Source organism: Pseudophryne corroboree, chromosome 9 (assembly GCF_028390025.1).
Source record: "Pseudophryne corroboree isolate aPseCor3 chromosome 9, aPseCor3.hap2, whole genome shotgun sequence".
In the NCBI taxonomy this organism is placed as follows: Eukaryota; Metazoa; Chordata; class Amphibia; order Anura; family Myobatrachidae; genus Pseudophryne; species Pseudophryne corroboree.
Window position 1 is genome coordinate 196,367,912 of NC_086452.1, and position 5,455 is coordinate 196,373,366.

The following is a 5,455-nucleotide window of genomic DNA, read 5'->3' on the forward strand; positions in this document are numbered from 1 at the left end:
TCCGCTGGTGCTCAAGCATATCCCAATGTTATCCTGTGGAAACCTGTGGACATAGGAGAAATACCATTATCAACGGTAAGTTCTTACCATAACGTATATTTACTGTGCATTGTTATATCTGCATACCTATTTAGCTTTACTTAGTGGTACAGTTTGTGCTTAGTATTGCTAAGCCAGTGCAGGTTTATTGTTGGTAATAATTTCTGCATTGTATATGTGACTGAGTGTGTGCCAATAGCTGCTGTGTGATCTCTATTTCATGTATCCTACACATATTGCTATCCCTATATTCTGTACCCTGAGGTGGGCTAAGTGTGTCAGGGTCTTCATATAATATAGTGTTTCACAGGACATACTACTTTGGTATTTTTCTCTGTGTGTTACAGTCACCACATGCCTCTTAAATCCTCTGTTTGTGCTCTGCTTTGCAGTCACACTATAAAGGGGGTTTTTGTCAGGTTATTTGTCTGCTTATATTGTACTAATACACCCTAAGGTTACGCTTACATATAATGATTGTCTGCTAAACAGGGTGGTTGATCTATGGCTGATCCTGCACCATGCAGTGCTGACGCCACAGATTACCTGGAGTAAAACATAGCAGCTGAGGGTTCAGGTACTGTCAGTCTGCAGCAACGGGGGCAAATCAAGACCCACCTTGGGCTGCTTTCTCTAATTTACTGACTACGCTAGAACTAGACTTGCGCCCCCTATGGGACCTCCTGTGCCATTACAGCCACATTTTGTCCCTGCAGTTAATCCACAATGGGCAGATACTCTGTCCTCTCAGTTACAGCAATTAAATCTGCCTCTGGCTAAACAAAATCCTGACTCTCGCCCGTTTAAAATCAAGGGCTCATCTAAACGGGCCATTACTTCCTCACAATCCATACATGTTTCGGATACCTCATTCGATGAAGATGGCGCTTACACTGACCCTTTAGACACTGATGCAGTTGCTTCTGATGGGGAATCTCTGACAAAGTGGATGTTCCTGACCTCTTTGAGGCTATCAGGCTGATTCTTCAAATCAAAGATGTCGAACAGCCTCAAGCTACCGCTAAGAAACCACATAAGTTTAAACGTCAGAGGTTACTAAATTAATTTTACCTCATTCTGACCATTTAGTTGACATTCGTCAGGAATCCTGGGAAAAATCCAGGAAAGAAGTTTGCTCTGTCTATAAAGATGCTAGCTCGTTATTCCCTCGCTGCAGAGTTATGTAAAACTTGGGAAACACCTCCGCCGGTGGATTCACAGGTCACACGTCTGGTGGTGTCCTCTGCTCTGCCTGTCACTACCGTCACCTTGCTGATGGAACCGACGGATAAGCGTGTAGAGGGTTGCTTGAAGTCTAGTTACACTCTTGCTGGAGCTGTGCACAGGCCTACTATTGCAGCCTCTTGGGCTGCTAAAGCTATTGAGGCCTGGGTTCAGGAAGTTGAAGCGGAACTACCGTCTAATTTTCCTGATAATGCTAGACAGTGTCTTTCATACATTATTACGGCCTCTCCTTATATTTAGGAGGCGGCATCTGCTGCTGGTATCCTGGCGGCCAAAGCATCTTCTACTTCTATTCTGGCCCGCCGGATTATCTGGTTGCTGTCCTGGTCTGTAGATCTGGACTCTAAAAAGACTTTGGAGGCGATCCCTTTTAAGGGAGACATTCTTTTTGGAAAAGATCTCAACAAGATTGTTGCTGACTTAGCTTCAGCTAAGACTGCGTATTTGCCTAGTACTTCTCCTTCGGTTCCAAAGGCAAAGAGCACTTCCTTTTGTTTCTTTTGACCTCCAGGTAAAGCAAAGGGTCAGGCGTACCCGAAACTGGCTCGCACTTCCAAATCCACTAAGCCCAAACCTAACCATGCCTGGGCTGCCCGTCAGCCTGCTTCTAAAACAGACCAGCCTGCTGCATGACGGGGCCGGCCTCCCCCTGGGGGATCCCAGGGTGGAAGGCTGACTTCTAAAGTTTGCTCAGGTGTGGTTACAGACCACTTCAAATGCCTGGGTACAGGAAGTCGTCGCTCACGGATACACCATCTCTTTCAAGAAACGTCCCCCTCGCCAGTTTTGCTCAACAAACATCCCTTCGGATCCGGTAAAAGCAAAAACTCTCCATCTGGTGGTACAATCCCTCCTGGACACGGGAGTGATAGTGCCGGTTCCTCTGACTCAGAGAGGCAGGGGGTACTATTCAACGCTGTTCCTAGTTCCGAAACCGAATGGGTCTTCCCGGCCCATTCTCAACCTCAAGTCTTTGAACAAGTTTGTGAAGTTTTCCAAATTCCGTATGGAGACTCTTCGCTCTATTCTGGCTTTGGAGCCCAAGGACTATGTGGTATCCCGGGACATACAGGATGCTTATCTGCATGTACCTATTGCCATATCGCATCAGCAATACCTGCGGTTTGCTATTGGCAACCTACATTATCAATTCCGGGCCTTGCCTTTTGGACTGACCACGGCTCCGCGAATCTTCACCAAGGTCATGGCGGTTATGACGGCTCTGCTCCGCCGTCAGGGTATCCGGATAATGCCGTATCTGGATGACTTGTTGATCCTGGCGAACTCCCCAGAGGTTCTCCTCCGTCATATGGAACTGATGGTCCAGTTCCTGCAAGCCCACGGGTGGCTCATCAACTGGAAGAAATCATCCCTGGTCCCTGCTCAGAGCATGGTGCACCTGGGAGCACTATTGGACACCTTCAACCAACGGTTGTTTTTGTCTCCAGAGAAGGTCCTGAATCTTCCGGACAAGATAAGATGCTTCCTCTCTCGCTCACGTGTGTCAATACACTTGGCGATGCAAGTACTAGGCCTCATGGTGTCGGCTTTCGACATGGTAGAGTACGCTCAATTTCATTCCCGCCCTCTGCAGAGATTGATACTCTCCAAGTGGGACAGCCTACCTCGCATGATGTCAGAACTCACATGATCTCCTTGACTCCGGAGGTCCGCCTGTCACTGGCCTGGTGGTTACAGGACCAGCCACTGAGTAGGGGTCGTCCCTTCTTGATCTCCAACTGGGTCCTTCTGACGACGGATGCCAGTCTGCGGGGTTGGGGTGCGCTGTTAGAGCAACACTCTCTTCAGGGTCGGTGGACCAGGAAGGAATCACTCCTCCCGATAAACATTCTGAACTTGCGGGCAGTGTTCAATGCATTAACACTAGCCCTGCCTCTGGTACAGAACAGGCCTGTTCAAGTACAGTCAGACGCCACCACGGTGGCGTACATAATTCATCAAGGCGGTGCTCGAAGCCGCATGGCAATGATGAAAGTGTCAATGATCCTTTAATGGGCGGAACGCTATCTGCCGACAATTTCGGCAGTGTTCATTCCGGGAGTCCTCAACTGGGAAGCAGACTTCCTCAGTCGTCAGGACGTACACGCCGGAGAATGGAGCCTCCATCCAGAAGTATTTTAACTCCTAGTGGACGAGTGGGGCTTACCAGATGTAGACCTGATGGCGTCTCGACACAATCACAAGGTTCCGGTCTTCGGAGCAAGAACAAGGGATCCTCAAGTAGCATTCGTGGACGCACTGGCAATTCCATGGAACTTTCGGCTGTCACTTCTGCCCAGGGTGATACGGATGTTCAAGCAGGAAGGAGGAATACTACTTCTAATCGCTCCAGCGTGGCCCAGACGGCATTGGTTCTCAGGCCTGCAGGGTCTTTCGATAGAGTGTCCTCTTCTGCTTCCACAGCGCCCAGACCTCCTCGTTCAGTGCCCTTGTGTCTATCAGGATTTGGCCCGGCTGGCTTTGATTGCGTGGTTCTTGAAGCTTCAGTTCTGAGGGCCAAATGATTTTCTGAGGCGGTCATTCAAACTATGTTGAGGGCCCGTAAACTGGCTTCTGCTCGGATTTATCATAGGGTCTGGAATTCTTACTTTGCTTGGTGCGTGTCTAATAGTCATGATGTATACAAGTTTAGTACTGCCAAACTTTTTTGGCTTTCCTGCAACAGGGCCTGGACTTGGGCCTTCATATGGCCTCCTTCAGGGTTCATATTTCTGCCTTGTCGATATAGTTTCAGAGAAAAATTGCGACTCTGCCTGATGTTCATACATTCACTCAGGGTGTTTTACGGATTCAACCCCCCTGTGTACCCTATGTCCCGCCTGTGGCTCATTGGGATTCTTTAGAACATGGGGAGAAAAAAGAAGGCTCTTGTGTGGGCGCACTCTTGTAGAAAAAATTCAAAATAATATGATAATTGAGAAAAATTACTTAAAACATAACTTTTATTAGCATAGTTACAATTATATGTTTTTCCCTGAGATCTGTCCTTAAAAATGCAATATATGTAGCATCTTAATTAAAATGTTCTGGTCTCTTTAATGGTAAAGAATGTATGAAAGGGTTGTAGACATTGAATTGGTCATACCCCCATTCCCCTTGACCAGTACAGACTTGCTGTATTGATGGAACCACGGGGTGGTCGACACACAATGATATATGAGAGGTATAAGGTTATGCTCTATGGCTTATAAGAGATTAGAGTAATGATCAAAGGTTATTCCTCTAAGATGATAGACAAAATTCACTTTATACTTATGAGCGTTGAAAACACTGATGATAATAGTAAGAAGTTTTGTACATCACGGTAATGGTGCCACTGACATTAGAATAAAATCAGAAAAATAGTAGAAAGTGGTGATACTGCTGTTGGTGATATTTCCACATAAATGAGGAAGAAATCCTGCTCTACAACACCAAGTATTCCCAGGTGGTCTCCCTTCCTGGTACTGACCTGGCCCAACGTTGTTTAGCTTCCAAGATCAGACGAGATCGGGCGCTGGCAACGTGGTATGGTAGTAGAGGGTTTTATGCGAACGCCAATGAGAGTGCACCTATTTAGGAATATGGAAAATATAGGGTAGAGGTTGATAGAAAAGTATCAGATAAGAATCGTGGAAATGTGTGGATCTGCTTTTTACGTTAGACCCGATTCCAAAATTCCCACTCTCGTGGTGCAATGTACCGAGAATCGTAAATGAGAGTCCACGAAAAAAATTTTTTTAGTGATCTTAGAGAAATATATTAATCAAATTGACACTAGGATTAGCAGTTGAAGAAAAACTGGCTGCTGATATGTAATAAAAATATTGAGACAGATAATAACATAATCTGCAATCCTAAGTGAGCTTGATAAATACGTCGTTGCTCTAGTAATGCAATTTTGTTCTAAGGCACAGGAAGAGGCAGGAATCTGCCAAGTTATGTGCTGGTATATCAGATTATCTCCAGACTCTACACGTATGAATCAATTTCCAAATGCATTAACACATGAATCACAAGATATTTGCTATTGCCACCGGCTACAAATAAGATATTGGAGTACTAAGAACCTATACTCCTTATGATGCTGCATTAATTGCTGAGGAGGTATGAGGTAATACAGGCAGATAAGAACAAATGCATTTCTGGAAAAAATAGATATATATTGTTT

At 45.7% G+C, this 5,455-nt stretch overlaps 1 non-coding gene across 1 annotated transcript; it reads right to left on the minus strand.

The window, feature by feature from the left end:
• Positions 1 to 4,707: 4,707 nt before the first annotated feature.
• LOC134962605 (5S ribosomal RNA) lies at positions 4,708 to 4,826 on the minus strand. Its single transcript, XR_010188045.1, has one exon. It is a non-coding gene; the product is annotated as a 5S ribosomal RNA (ribosomal RNA).
• Between the last annotated feature and the right edge of the window lie 629 nt (positions 4,827 to 5,455).